Raw genomic sequence first — 16147 nt, 5'->3', positions numbered from 1 at the left:
TTAAGTAATTTAATATATATTTCAATATGAGCCGAGTTTGGAGGTGTTCTCTGCTGGTCCATTTGTTCTCTTTCAAAGGTTAAACTATGAGCAGTTTTATTTAGGGATCGGTCCTGGCAGTCTGCTAACAAGTTTATAGCTCCAGCATGCTAGTGAGTAGGAAGGATGAGTACTGGACTTGAGTGAAAGGGTTGTACGTTATCCTATTTAGGCATATTGGTTAGTTGCTGAGTAGATTATCAGATGTTTTCTAGGTTCTGTAGACTTGATTACCGCATTTGTCCCTTTGAAAAGTGACTACAACTGTTTACGAAGGTAGAAGGTTTTAAATAATAGTGAATTTGGGGGGCGTGGCTATGTAGTGGAGGAGGACAGACGCGCGCTGCAAGAGCTCCTGCCCATCCTTCATCTATCCTGTACATACCGCCTGTATATCGCTGTATATCTGACAGCGCTTGGTGTCCCTGGTTACCGGAATCCCCCGGGAGCTCCGCGGGAGAGCGCAGGACGGCTTCGGTGAGCAGGAGACTTGGAAAGCCTGCCATAAGAGCCTCAGTGATAGTGTCTCCGTATGCACGGATACTGCTCCCAGGCCAAAATTAATAAACCTGGTCCCTGGTGTGTATATAACTGCAGTGGAAAGACTTCTGGACAGTACATTTCCAGCTACACCGGTGTATTTCACCGATCTAAAGGATCGACGGCAGCAGAAAAATTAAAGGAATTTGTCAGACCCGACCCTGCTGAGAGTGCACGTTCCCTAAGGAATACCTCCTCACAATCTCAGTGTAAAAATCGTCCCTCAGGGGGTGGAGAGGAGACTGAACAGGAAGAAATGACTCTTAAGCAGGCATCTGAACAGTTGATGCAGGCTATATCCCTCACTAGGACATCTCTGACGGAGAACATAGAGGATGTCTACACTGAGGTGGGGAGACTCCGTCAAGATATGCAGGCCATGAGGGGACGCATCATGGAGGTGGAGGCAAGAGTGTCCCAGGTGGAAGACACCATTGCGCCTATGGAGGCTAAGTTAACCAAGGTAGCGGGATCTATGAACGCCTGGAGGCAAAAGGCAGATGACCTAGAAAACAGAATGCGCCGAAATAAAATCCGTGTCATCGGCCTACCTGAGCGCTCTGAAGGTCAGCACCCTGAGCAATTACTAGAGGGCTGGCTTAAGGCCTCTCTGGGAGATGAATTCTCCTCGGTGTTCGCTGTTGAGAGAGCCCACAGAGTTCCCACAAAGCCTCTGCCTCCGGGAGGTCCACCTAGACCCTTCCTGGCACGTCTCCTCAACTGTAAAGACAGAGACACCATCCTACGCCTTGCACGACAAAAGGGTCCTATCAAGTTCAAAAATGCTGTGATCTCAATCTTCCCGGATTTCTCCATGGAACTCCAGAAGCAACGTGCACAATTTATCGACAAGAAGCGACTCAGGGAAAGGAACATTGTATATTCCATGATTTATCCGGCTCAACTTCGGATTGTCCACGGGGGTTCCTCCGTGTTTTTCACGGATCCAGCGGAAGCTACTGAGTGGCTGCGGTCCCGTAGAGGATCTCCTGCAAAGGAATCCTAGTATGTCCACTTTCATCTGGATCCCTTAATTACAGGCTAAATCGGAGTTCTCCTGGCGAGCACCTCTGGGTCTACAATACCGGACACTGTGTTCAGTGATGGTATCCCTGTGTTTATTTTTCAATAGGGGGACGGGACATTGCTCCTATGTTATTAGATTTATGTTCTGTTTCCTTTTTTTTTTTTAAAAGCTTTAGTTTTAGCTTTAGATGTTACTTAGGTAAAAGTTGCAGCCAATGGAAGTCCTGCTATTTGTGATATCCCTAAGTTCTACTCGGGCACCGATGCGCAACATGTCCAGATAAGTGGAGATGGGTTCTAAATTGATATGCATGACACGGAATGTGAGGGGTATCAAAACCCCCCGGAAAAAGGTTAAAGTATTTTCACAAATCAGGCACTATCACCCTCACATTGTGGCTCTGGTCGAGACGCACCTGACCAGAGATGCAGCTCGGAGCGTACAAAAACCGTGGGTTCAGTGGTCTATACACGCATTTCACACCAGCTATTCCAGGGGAGTCTCACTACTGATACACAAGGACGTTAGATGGGCGGTTCGGGAGGCCCGGAGAGACTCTGAGGGGCGTTTCGTATTTGTGTATGCATTGATCAACTCTAGGAAATATGTTATTTTATGCGTTTATAATCCCCCTCCAGCTGGTACGTCAATTCTTCAGAAGGCATTGAGTTTTGCTCTGAACTATCCAGACGCAGATGTCATTTGTATGGGGGACTTTAATTTGGTTTTGAATAGTCACCTAGACAGGTTGAGACTGGATGATTGGATACAAGGTGGGACCCCGGCAGCAGCTACATCCCAATTGTCACAGTTTATGGAAGGTAGTGGATGGCTAGACCTATGGAGAACGCATCACCCCGAGATGAGAGAGTATACTTGCCATTCATTCACTAAGCGTTCCTTATCTCGCATAGATTACATTTTTGGATCTAGTGACCTGGCAATGTGGGTAGATAACATTGAGCATGGTAGTAGAGGGATTTCAGATCATAGTCCAATCATTCTTAAACTTAAATATGGCCCACCAAGTGGTAGGATGGCATGGAAATTAAACCCTTTCTGGCTGAAATTGGTAAAATCACCTGACAGAACAATTGACCAATTACATGGCTTCGTCTCCTCCCACCCCGAACCCCGGAATGTTAACTTATTTTGGGACACCCTTAAGGCGTACTTGAGGGGTTGCTTATCTTCTATGATCTCCTACATCAAACGGGTGACGTCGGGGGAGGATGACAAAATAGAGCAACGATTGAAAGATTCTGAGGCTGCTTACATATCTGATCAAACTAGTGGTAACAGAATGGAGTGGTTGACTGCCCAAAGATTATATACTCAACACATAGACTCGAAGTCCAAACGTAAATTATTCTTTACTCGCCAGTCCTACTTTGAACTAGGGAACCAATCCAGTAAATTTCTGGCTTATCTGGTGCGTCATCACAATACAACTAACACAATATTACAGATCCGCAGCTCAGACGGTACATTGGTATCCTCAACAGAAGAAATAATGGGTTGTTTTCATGATTATTATAGTTCACTGTACGGCTCAAAAAATGACATTGATAGCCATGAGTGTCTAGACTATCTACCAGATATAATGTTTCCCACATTGAGTACTTCCCAGCGGGCCTTTATGGACGCTGAATTCACTTTGGAAGAGATAAAAGATGCCATGAGGGATATATCCTCTGGGAAGGCCCCTGGGCCGGATGGGTTTCCTATCGATCTGTACAGGAAATACCAGGAGATTCTGGCGCCGCTTTTGTTGTTGTTCCGGGGGATTTGAAGGTGGGAGGGTCATGCCGGAGTCCTTTTATGAAGCTAACATAATAGTACTTAAGGTGGGGAAGGACCCTTTAGATTGTGGATCTTATCGTCCCATATCTTTAGTAAATGTGGATTATAAAATTTTTACGAAAATCTTGGCTACCAGGCTGAACTCAATTATTTTGGAACTTATACACCCTGACCAGACTGGCTTTATGCCTGGTAAAAGCACCTCCATTAATATTAGACGAGTCCAATCGGTGGTCCAATATAGTTCCCTGATGCCGGACAATAAGTGGGCATTGGCATCGTTGGATGCAGCCAAGGCCTTCGATTCCCTTGAGTGGCCCTTCCTCCATGCATGCTTGCAGAGATATGGCTTTGGAGATAGGTTCCTAAAATGGGTTAATACATTATATATGAAACCTAAAGCCCGCGTCATTGTAAATGGTTCCATGTCTGAGTCCTTTTCTCTGCACGGGGGACTCGTCAGGGGTGTCCCCTTTCCCCGGCCCTCTTTGCTCTTGCAATAGAGGCACTGGCAATTCGCATGAGAACTTCCCCTAATATTATGGGCATAGAGATTGCAGATCGGGTGGATACCATAGGCCTAAATGCTGATGACATGGTAATATTTATGGATAGGGCGGAGGAAACAATGGCGGGAGTGATTGCCACTATAAACAAATTCAGTAAGTATTCCGGCCTGTATATAAATTGGGAGAAATCTTCTCTGATGCCTCTTTCCCATACCCCGATGCCACGACTTGAGACTCTCTCCTTGCTGCCTGTTGTACCACACTTTAAATATCTGGGTGTTCATATTTCTCAATGCAGCACGTTTGATCTGCAACTTAATATATCCATTGCTGGAGATGGTTAAAGTCAAATTTGCGATCTGGAGCAAACTCCCGCTGCTGTAGCCGGACGCATTAACTTAATTAAAATGATACTACTCCCTAAGATTAGCTACTTTCTTCAACATAGTGCTGTGGTGGTGCCTAAGTCTTTCTTTACCAATTTGAATTCCCAGATTACGTCTTTCATATGGGGGAGTACCAGGCCAAAACTCAAGCTGTCCACCCTACAAAGGCCAAAGAAAGGGGGGGCAGCACTGCCGGATTTTTTTCTGTACTATCTGGCTGGACAGGCCAGAGCTATAAATAAATGGATGCCCGGTGATCATCTCCCTAACTCTGAAGGCCATTTGCTTCATGCTGCACGTGCTGATTGCCCACTGGGGTTTTTGGAGTTGGAGAGGGTAAATGTCCCACGTTTGTTACCAATGCTTCGTCTGGCAAGATTAGTGTGGAGACAGATTAAGAGGGTGGTTGGATTTAGCGATATCATAGCTGAGATGCCCTTATGGAATAATAGTTATTTTCCGACACTGCTTGTCCACCCGTCTGCTGAATTCTGGTCTCAGTACAGCGTCTCTACAATAGGGGATTTATGTGACCGCGGTACACTATTATCCTTTGAACAATTACAAGCTAAATGCGATGTCCCAAGGACGCAAATCTTCAGATATTTGCAACTGAGATCGGCCTTTCAATTGCACATGAGATATGTGGGTGTGAATAATCCTATCTCGTCTCTACCCTTGATAGGCATTCTTAAATCACAGGGTCCCCAGGGTCTCGTCTCCTCTCTGTACACATACATGCTGTCGGTGGGGGCGGAGTGTGCCATGTGTTTGATTAGAGGGAAATGGGAAAGGCTCATCCCTGATACACAGGGAGAGGAGTGGGAGGAAATCCTGGAGTCACCAACTAAGGTGTCTCCGTCCATTAACAACAGAATGATACAACTTTACATTATAAACCAATCATATTTGACCCCGACTCGACTTTTTAGGATGGGCCGATTCCAGTCTTCGGAATGTCTGAGATGTCATACATTAGATGCAGATTTTATCCACATGATATGGCAGTGTCCAACTATAGCACATTATTGGAAAGAGGTGACATCATTATTAACCTCCCTAGTACAGATTCCTATTCCCCTTGAGCCATTGGTTTGTTTGTTTGGGGTGTGGGATGATGAGACATGGGGACACTATATGGGGATTTTCTTGCGGGAGACGCTGTTTATGGCACGAAAAGTACTGGCACTGCGGTGGATGGGGGGTTCGGATCCCTCCCTTAGGACCAGGCATGAGGAAGCCTGTGCAGTGCCTGTGACAGATCGCAGCGATCTGTCACAGGACAGTTATGTCCCCCCTTGGACATTGTAATAAAGTAGTAAAAAAAAAAAGTGTAAAAATAATTAAAAAAAAATCGCTAAATAAATAAAAAAAAAAATAAAAAATCCCCAATAAATTCATTTTTTGGAAATAAAAAAAAAAAACACAATAAAAGTACACATATTTGGTATCGCCGCGTCCGTAACGACCCGCCCTATAAAACTGTCCCAATAGCGAACCCCTTAAAAAATAAAAATAAAAAACGAAGCAAAAAATAATGATTTATTATCATACCGCCGAACAAAAAGTGCAATAACGCGCGATCAAAAAGACGCATATAAATATCCATGGTACCGCTGAAAACGTCATCTTGTCCCGCAAAAAACGAGCCGCCATACAGCATCATCAGCGAAAAATTAAAAAAGTTATAGCTCGCAGAATAAAGTGATGCAAAAATAATTATTTTTTTTATATAAAATTGTTTTCATTGCATAAAAGCGCCAAAACATAAAAAAACTACCTAAATGAGGTATCGCTGTAACCATACTGACCCAAAGAATAAAACCGCCTTATAAATTTTACCGCACCCGGAACGGCGTAAACGCACCACCCAAAAGAAATTCATGAAACGCTGGTTTTTGTAAATTCTGCGTCCCAAAAAACGAAATAAAAAGCGATCAAAAAATGTCACATGCCCGAACATGATACCAATAAAAGCGTCAACTCGTCCCGCAAAAAATAAGACCTCACATGACTCGGTGGGTCAAAATATGGAAAAATAGCTCTCAATATGTGGTGATGCAAAAACTATTTTTACAATAGAAAGCGTCTTTTAGCGTGAGACAGCCGCCAAACATAAAAACCGCCATAAATAGTAAATCAAACCCCCCGTTATCACCCCCTTAGTTAGGGAAAAATAATAAAATTAAAAAAATGTATTTATTTCCATTTTCCCATTAGGGCTAGGGTTAGGGTTAGAATTGGGGGTTTCCACTATTTGCGCACATCAGGTGCTCTCCAAACGCAACATGGCGTCTGATCTCAATTCCAGCCAATTCTGCGTTGAAAAAGTCAAATGGTGCTCCTTCCCTTCCAAGCTCTGCCATGCACCGAACAGTCTTTTAACCCCTCATGTGGGGTATCAGCCTACTCAGGACAATTTGCAAAACAACTTTTGGGGTCCTATTTCTCCTGTTGCCCTTAGGAAAATAAAAATTTGGGGGCAAAAATATCATTTTTGTGGAAAAAAAATATTTTTTTATTTTCACGCCTGGGCGTTATAAACTTCTGTGAAGCACTTGGGGGTTCGAAGTTCTCACCACACATCTAGATAAGTTCCTTAGGGGGTCTAGTTTCCAAAATGGTGTCATTTGTGGGGGGTTTCCACTGTTTTGGTACATCAGGGGTTTTCCAATCGCGACATGATGTCCGATCTCAATTTCAGCCAAAAACGTCAAATGGCGCTGCTTCCCTTCCGAGCTCTGCCATGCGCTCAAATAGTGGTTTACCCCCACATGTGGGGTATCAGCGTACTCAGGACAAATTGCACAATAACTTTTAGGGTCCTGTTACCCTTGGGAAAATAAAAATTGTGGTGAAAAGATCATTTTTGTGGAAAAAATATGATTTTTTAATTGTACCGCTGTACGTTATAAACTTCTGTAAAGCCCTTGTGGGTTCAAAGTTCTCACCACATATCTAGATAAGTTCCTTGGGGGGTCTAGTTTCCAAAATGGGGTCACTTGTAGGGGGTTTCCACTGTTTAGGTACATCAGGGACTCTCCAAATGTGACATGGCGTCCGATCTGAATTCCAGTCAATTTTGCATTGAAAAAGTCAAACGGCGCTCCTTCCGTTCTGAGCTCTGCCATGCGCCGAAACAGTCCGTCCCCCCCACATATCAGGTATCAGCGTACTCAGGACAAATTGCACAATAACTTTTGCTGTCCAATTTCTCCTGTTACCCTTGGTAAAATAAAGAAAATTGAACCTGAAGTATTTTTTTTGTGAAAAAAAGTTAGATGTTCATTTTTTTTTTAAATATTCAAAAAAATTCCTGTGACGCACCTAAAGGGTTAATAAACTTCTTGAATGTGGTTTTGAGCACCTTAAGGGGTGCAGTTTTTAGAATGGTGTCACTTTTGGGTATTTTCTATCATATAGACCCCTCAAAGTGGCTTCAAATGTGATGTGGTCCTAAAAATAAAATGGTGGTGTAAAAATGAGAAATTGCTGGTCAACTTTTAACCCTTATAACTTCCTAACAAAAAAAAATTTTGGTTCCAAAATTGTGCTGATGTAAAGTAAATATGTGGGAAATGTTAGTTATCAAGTTTTTTGTGTGCCGTATCTCTGTGATTTAAGGGCATAAAAATTCAAAGTTGGAAAATTGCGAAATTTTCAAAATTTTCGCCAAATTTCCGTTTTTCTCACAAATAAACGCAAGTTATTTGAATGAAATTTTACCACTAACATGAAGTACAATATGTCACGAGAAAACAATGTCAGAATCACCGGGATCCATGGAAGCGTTTCAGAGTTATTACCTCATAAAGGGACAGTGGTCAGAATTGTAAAAATTGGCCCGGGAGTTAACGTGCAAACCACCCTTGGTAGTGAAGGGGTTAATAAACAAATTTAAAAAATAATAGTGAATTTGTCTGTTAGGAAACTCTATACTGAAGTGGCTTGAGCTCCATTTTTTTTTTTATTATGGATCGCCAAATCTCGTGCCCTTAAGGTAGCATTTTAGCTGCTTACAGCCACCACTGTACGGGGCTTAACACTTTATATTGAAGGAGCTTTCTTTTGTTTTGTGATTTATTTTTTATTCACGAAACTTTATTTTAAAATAGAGCATGTCAATAAATAGACACCATAAATCTTCTCTTGTACCATCGATCTGGTGGTCCACACAAGTCCTACAGTGATGTCCAATGCACCCTTGATGTGATCATTGTCTTCAATCACTTGTTACATGTTATTGTACTGCCAATGATAAATGCAACTTAATTGCGAGTCTATACACTGATTAGGTGCAGAGTTATAAAACAACCCTGACTGACTAGATCTTCTTTCAGCTACTAATATCTGGCAGGTTGAAACCTATCACAAGCAGGAGGCAGGGGAGACTGATTGAGGCTGCATGGCATATGAATACTTTGCAGTCTGAGTCAGATGACAGCAGCTCTGTCATTTGTATAAAGCTGGCCACAAATATTGTATTAATGTCAGGGAAGCCTGCCAATTTTGGCAGGACCTACCAACTATCTAATGTGTATAAGGTCCTCCTATTGGCAGAAGAAAGAAAGACTGGGCAATCTGATTTCAAAATGTCAAATCCTTTTGTTCTCAAGGGAGCTAAGGGGAGATAATCCACCCCCAGAGGTGTCTGTTAGCGGCTTACTTTACACTGCATTAGCTCTGAGAACCCAGAGAAATAATTGGAAATATAAGCAACATTATGGGAAGCATAAGAGAGTGGAAATAGCCAAGATGGCAGATGAGTCACAAATGTGACTTCAACTAAAAGGAGTAGTCACAAGAGTCTCTACTACAAGATTATTTGGGGTCTGTTTGCTTAGACCCCCACCTATCATCAAAATTATTTAAATGGAGATGCGGTGCACATGTGTATGAACGCTCCTAGATACCTGAGCTCTTTACTAGGTTATCTGAGACTTGCCCATCAAAAATGAATGTAGTGGTAATGGACATGTGCAGCTGTTGCTCTATTGAAATGGGGGGAGCACGGCACATCTGGTCAGTGGAGTGACCCTTTAATACTCTATACTGTATCTACATCATTAGTAAACTTGCTATTGGAAAATGGAGCTAGAATATTACAAAAGTCATTGGCCAAAATTTGTGGACTAAAAACCAGGTCGTGGAATTATACACTGCTGATTTTGCAGTTGGATATGATTGTCTTTAGATGCTGAGAACGTCTGTTTCAAGCGAATGATTTTACGGTATCTATTACATAGCGGTTAAATAAAATACCAAAGCGCATCTTTGCCCCTTCTCTGCCCTGCCACCGGAGAGTCAGGCGCCATTTCTGCCACATATTATCCATGCAGATCCTAGTTTGCGGCTGCACACATTGTTCTCTCGTAAGTATACTAGACATGTTGTAAAACTCAATTTTTCTCCCAACCAGAAATGACAAAATGTGATGAAGGAAAGCCAACAACAACTTTTCCGAGCCGCCAGCAAACTATTCTGCACCCACAAACACAATAACAGTAATATCGTGGAGCTGCCCTTGTTGGACACGGGTTTTAGCAGAACCTCTCTGTCAATGCTATTAGACACTGGAATTAAAGGTAGAACGCTTATGAATCGGAGACATATTTTTTTTTTCTCCGCCCACCTGGGGGGGTATTAGTGTGGGCTCTGTAATAGCGAGGGGTCCCAGGAGTGCGATAAATGCACAGAATATGGAAAATGTTGAAAGAAGCCTAGAGGAAGTCTGCTTGCATGGTGTAGTTAGTTATATTAAAACTTGGCCGCTGCGAGAGCACACCACTAAATTAACCTCAAAAGCTGGCCATGACGGCAAAATATCCATAGTAATTGTTTTTGTTGGCTTATACCTTCAATATTAACTCATCGATCTTTACATGAACCTCTGAGCTTGGAATGCTCGTCTGGCCGAGTTATTTTATTTTTTTTTCCTAATTTTTTTTTTTTCTTCAACCCTTTTTCTTTTTTTTATGCAATCATGGAAAAATATGTTTCTGCTCGGAGCAGTTGTCAAACAAGTTTCTTTCATCGACAATCAGACGTAAGGCAGCTGAATGGAGCTGTTTAGTCTGGAAGGCATGCCCAGGAGATTACATTCACTGTAGGAAATGTAATTATACAGAATACTCTTTTTGGAGGGTGGGATTTAACATTTGTAAATCCCAATGTTTACCCATATGAATATCGTATACAGGACATGAAGCTAAAAAACAAATGGGAAAGTATCTATCTTAATTTTTTTTTATTTTTTAATGTAGTGGATGGGTTAAATACTTGGTGAAAAGAAAATTATTTAGAGAAGAAAAAAAAAAAACATGGAAATATTTACCCAAGGTACATGAAGTATTGTCTTTCATGCTGTAGACGTCTTTCCTGTATTCATGCGGATTCTTTTACTCCAAGTAATTACGTCTCGGGGGACCGCCACATTTTTATGCTTAGGTCCAAAAAAAAAATGCTGTGTTCACCAATTCTGACTTTTTTCTTTTCTACAAGCTAATTTTAACCTGGGGGAATATTACGTCTGATCACGGGATTTAGTTTCTGCCACTTATGTTTTAAGTGTGTTTAATGCATTTTATTATCAGTGATGTTCACCATTAGGGGTTTATTGCCTTAAATTAGCAGTATAACATTTATACATAAATTATTTTATTGCTCAGCCTCAAAAGGAAATATAACCACTTCTCCCAAGAATATAGTAGGAAAAAGGTGATTTAAGGTCTGTGCACACGCTGCGGATTCTGCTGCGGATCCGCTGCGGATTTGGCCCTGCAGAGCCGCAGCAGTTTCTGTTGCGTTGTACAGTACCATTATAATCTCTGAAAACAAAAAAAGTAGTGCACATGCTGCGGATTTTTCCGCACGGATTTACTACGGTTTCAAATCCGCAGCTTGTCAATTCTTTGTGCGAATTCCGCAGCGGTTTCACACCTGCTCCATTGTAGAGGTGTAAAACCGCAGGGCTAAACCGCAGGCTAATCTGCAGATAAAACGCAGGTCTTTTGACCTGCAGTTTTTAAAAAATCCGCAGACCAATCCGCAGCGTGTGCACATAGCCTAAAAGGGAAAGTCCTCTGAGTTGTGCCTAATGCAGGGGCATGTTCTATTATGATATATAATATGACTTCTGTATTTGTTGTGTATGAATTTCCATCAGCCACAGCAGTAGTCATAATGCAGTCTAACTGTTCCTTTAAGGCTATGGCTACTTGGAAATGTATAGTAACATAATATTGCACAGAAATCAATGGAACCATGCTGAAAATGCTGCTCAATGCAACAATGTTATCCTCAGGACTTGATTCATTGTCATAGTAGGAGCTGCCTGAATCAATAGGGGTGTCTGTCCGCATCCACATGCTAATAAGTTCCTTCTATTGTCCCGATTGTCACCTGGTTTATTCTGCCCAATCTGAGACCTCTGAAGTCCTCTGTATTCGTGAGACACAGGCTAATCTTGGCCATGGCCTCTTTTAAGGCGCTGATTAACCGCTTTCTTTATACGCATAATTTATTTTTTTTTTTCATTATTTTTGTGACTTTTATACAGTACTGTGCAAAATTTTTAGACAAGTGTGGAAAAAATGCCACAAAGTAAGAAGTTTTCATAAATGGTGTTAATAGTTAGTTACTTTTTTATCAACTAGCAAAATGCAAAGTGAAGGAACAAAATAAAAATCTAAATCCCATCAATATTTGGTGTGATCAACGTTTACCTTTAAAACAGCAATACTACTTCTAGGTACTTTCACGCTGTTTTTGAGGAAGTCGGTGCGGAGATAGTTCCAAACATCTTAGAGACCAAACCACTGATCTTTTGTGTGTGTGTTTAAGCCTGTGCAAATCCTTGTGACTCTTCTTGCTGATAATTACAGGCAGAAGCATATCCATCATGCAGTGCCGTCAGGGAGGCATCTGATCGGCTGCATTATACATTTAGAGCCGCACAACGAAACTAAATATGCAGCCAATGTCATAAAGGACAAGAAGTCCTGGAGGTGATGATCCTGCTCCCACAGAGCCCAGATCTCAGCATCATCCAGTCTGTCTGGGATCAGAAGGATTTGCACAAGTGACATCCACAGAAGATGTGTGGTTAGTTCTAGATGTTTGGAACAATCTCCCTGCTGAGATCCTTGAAACACTGTACAAGTACCTGGAAGAACACATTCACTTTATTTTTTATCATTTAACAAAATATAAACACCTCTACTTCTGAAAGCTTTGCGACTTTGTAGTCCACACTTGCCTAAAATGTTTGCACATTACTATACATATGCTGAAATATTGCAGTTTTCACATTGGCTACTAGAACATGGAAAGTAATGAATCGTCTCTTTCCTGCCGCTCACTTTTCAGACTGGGACAGAAGGCAAGAGACCTTAGTAAAGGTGACACTCTACACACAAGATTCTGTATGCAGCACCTATGCCACTAACTGGTCTATAGGGGCGACATTTACATTTACACCATCTCTTCCCATATTTGTCTTCTGACACGTATTACCCACATACTGCTATACTGTCCGTATAGACTGTGCTGGTGGGATGTGTGTGCCTGCAGTATGGCCGACCCAGGAAAGCTGCCAAGTGTTCATCAAACTCGTTTACGTCTTGAAATTAGTCTAAAATACATGTTACATTTTCTTTTGATCTTGGATTTAATTTTTAGCCACTTTAGATTTTTATTATCAACCTGAAAAATGAACGTTAGCCATGGAAATGAAGTGACAGTCTAGACCTGTATTATGTGGCTGTGACATTTGAATAATTTGCTATGAAGTGCATTTAATAAAGCTGAAATGTAAAAAATCTGACGTGCGGCTCGGTCTTAACTAATCACCAAACGATGTTAAAGGATTTTCTCATCAAACACATGAGCCGTTAATGAAACGAGGTTTAGTAGATGACAAACATGTTTTATTCACCTCATAAGAGCCTCCAATATTCCTCCTCATCCTATGTGTTTATAGCACCCGGAATAAAAGCGGTGAAATATTGCCTGGAAAGTATTCCGATATGAAAGCATTCTTCATTTCACTCCTGCAAGGAAACCGCGGCCTTTCTTCAGACTAAAATTCAACCCTTATTATTCTTTGGATACAAGCAGCTTTAAATGCAACCACAAATTTTGCCATCCTTAGGATGGAAAAAGGGAGGAGGAAGCATGGTTTTCATTTGGTACAATTTCCTGCGGTTTGTGCTTCTAAACAGGATTCATATTTACACCAGCGAAAGTTGGCACAAAATCACTGTGCAATCCATTTTATAGTCGGGGAGGAACGGCTCATAACTCAAGTATTGAAGGCAGCCTGCGGATTTATCACTTTCCGTATTGAGTGGTCCACAGAAGTGATGAAGGCTGCAAAATAAAGATCCTGATCCATAAACCCATCATAGAAACAGCAGAGATGATCATAAAAAAATAATAAAGCCGCCATGATTTCTATTGGGGTTTGACCATCCTCGTTACTTCTTGTTTTATTGTTTTGTTTTGATTCCTGCCCTTGAGTTCTATGAGAATTATTGTACTTTTTTTTTCCACCAGACTGGTTAAAATCTTATCTGATAGGTCATTTTGATTTCAGTTGCTTCTGAACCATAGAACAACTGATAATTACCCCTGGCCGGGAAGGGTCTGGTAGCAGTGTACCCAGAGTGTGGGATTTACTGGTTGATTGGACCAGTCATAGTAGCTGTTGAACTTGGCATAAGTAAAAACGGCAAGCCAGACTTGAACTTTCTTCAGTACTTCACTTCTAAAAATTCAATTTTCATTTCCAGTATATAGCATTCTATCTCCGAATATTATAATATAATAAACAATTTCCAGTTACCATGTTCACCGCAGTGGACTCAGTTCAGTAGATTCGGTGTAGACCGGGAGTCTCAAACACATGGCTCACGGGCCACATGCGGCCCCCTGAGGCTGCTTCATGCAGCCCAAAGGCGCTGTAGACTGCTTGACATCCCTGCCCGGTTCAGGGGGCTGCCGACGGCAGCATTTTATTTCAGCTGAATGTGTGTCCTTAGGCTGGTTTCACACTTGCGTTGGGCAGAGCTGCAGACTTCCTCCGTTAAGCCCCACCCACTGCCGCACCTCTTCCATTCAGCTCCACCTACGTCTTCCTGCGTACCTAGCTTTAACATTGGGTACTCAGACCTTGCGGATGTATTCTGATGCCTCTGCTTGCGTTGTTTTGACGCTGCGCTGAACTGCATTGAACGCAACATGTTGCATTTTGTTGCGGTCGGCGCAGTGTCAAAATGACGCAATCTGAGGCATCTGCATACACCCGCATGACCTGCATACCCAATTTTAAAGATGGGGACGCAGGCAGACGTGGGCGGAGCTGAATGGAAGAGGTGTGGCAGTGGGTGGGGTTTAACTGAGGAAGTTGCAGCCCTCCGCAGCTCTGCCCAACGCAAGTGTGAAACCAGCCTTAGACACACATTCAATTGAAATGATGTACTTGCTGTCGTGGGGAGGTGGGACAGCAGCGGAGCTGCAGGTCACAGGAGACAGGAGTCAGTTACTGAAGAGAATGAATATTCACTACTCTCTACACCGGGACTGTAAGAGTGGAGAGCATTGAATATTCAATCCTTTTAAGTAGCGGGCACACGTGATCGCCCAGCTGCAGGAAGCTGGCTACTGTGCCCGCTATTAAATAACAATAAATTTTCTTTACTCTCCATGCTCACATAGTCCTGGCGTGGGAGAAGTGAGTATTCTGGCAGCTGTCCTCTGCTTGTAAGCAGCGCATGACGTCACTGCGATGCGCTGCTTACGAGTATAAATCAGCTGCTGGCATCAGAACAGGATGTTGCAAGGGAGCACAGGGAAGGTAAGTAGGGTGGTTTATTTTTCTTTGATTTTCGGATGGGGACCATGTATACCAGGATGAGGATGAGGGGGCCATGTATACCAGGATGTGGATGAAGGAGCCATGCATACCAGGATAGGGATGAGGGGACCATGCATGCCAGGATGGGGATGAAGGGGCCATGCATGCCAGGATGGGGATGATGGGGATGGAGGGGCCATACATGCCAGGATGGGGATGAAGGGGCCATGTATGCCAGGATGGGGATGAAGGGGCCATACATGCCAGGATGGGGATGAAGGGGCCATGCATGCCAGGATGGGGATGAGGGGGCCATGCATACCAGGGTGGGGATGAGGGGGCCATGCATGCCAGGATGGGGATGAAGGGGCCATACATGCCAGGATGGGGATGAAGGGGCCATGCATGCCAGGATGGGGATGAGGGGGCCATGCATACCAGGGTGGGGATGAGGAGGCCATTCATACCAGGGTGGGGATGAGGGGGCCATTTATACCTGGATTGAGGACATATATACACACCAGTACAGAATTGACCACATTTTTTTATTCATTATTCACTTTTTAAATTATTTTCCTCCTCTAAAACCTAGGGACATAACTACAATATGGGGACATGACTACAATGTGGGGACCTGGATGGGGACATAACTATAAAATTGGGACATAACTGCAAAATGAGTGCACATTTGTTATCAACACATCATAACGACCTAAGATCTAAAAAAACAAACAAATAAAAAAGCGGCCAAAATGTTTGTCTAAAAGGTGTATAGAAAAAAAAATGGAATCACAAAGAATGTCACTTCTGTCCTTCAAAGAATGCGACCACCCCCACAATTCAGTTTTTTTTATCTATATGTGGCCCGTATACCCATCCGAGTTTGAGATCCCTGGTGTAATGACCCTCTTCACTTCAACAAGCAGGCGCATAGGCAGAGAGACCGTTCAGACATTCAGACTGTCTGCGCCTTTGGCGGATGTTTTGG

General features: G+C 42.7%; 1 protein-coding gene across 1 annotated transcript in view; it reads left to right on the top strand.

Moving 5' to 3' along the window:
* The window catches only part of MNAT1 (MNAT1 component of CDK activating kinase), a 189180-nt gene that overhangs the window by 109433 nt on the left and 63600 nt on the right, over positions 1–16147 (top strand). The gene's annotated exons all lie outside the window — the stretch shown is intronic.

This window comes from Dendrobates tinctorius, unplaced genomic scaffold (genome assembly GCF_039654945.1).
Source record: "Dendrobates tinctorius isolate UK_male_01 unplaced genomic scaffold, ASM3965494v1 ptg000006l, whole genome shotgun sequence".
Classification (NCBI taxonomy): domain Eukaryota; kingdom Metazoa; phylum Chordata; class Amphibia; order Anura; family Dendrobatidae; genus Dendrobates; species Dendrobates tinctorius.
Note: the sequence above shows the minus strand (reverse complement) of the source record. Positions and strands in the feature narration are given on the sequence as shown.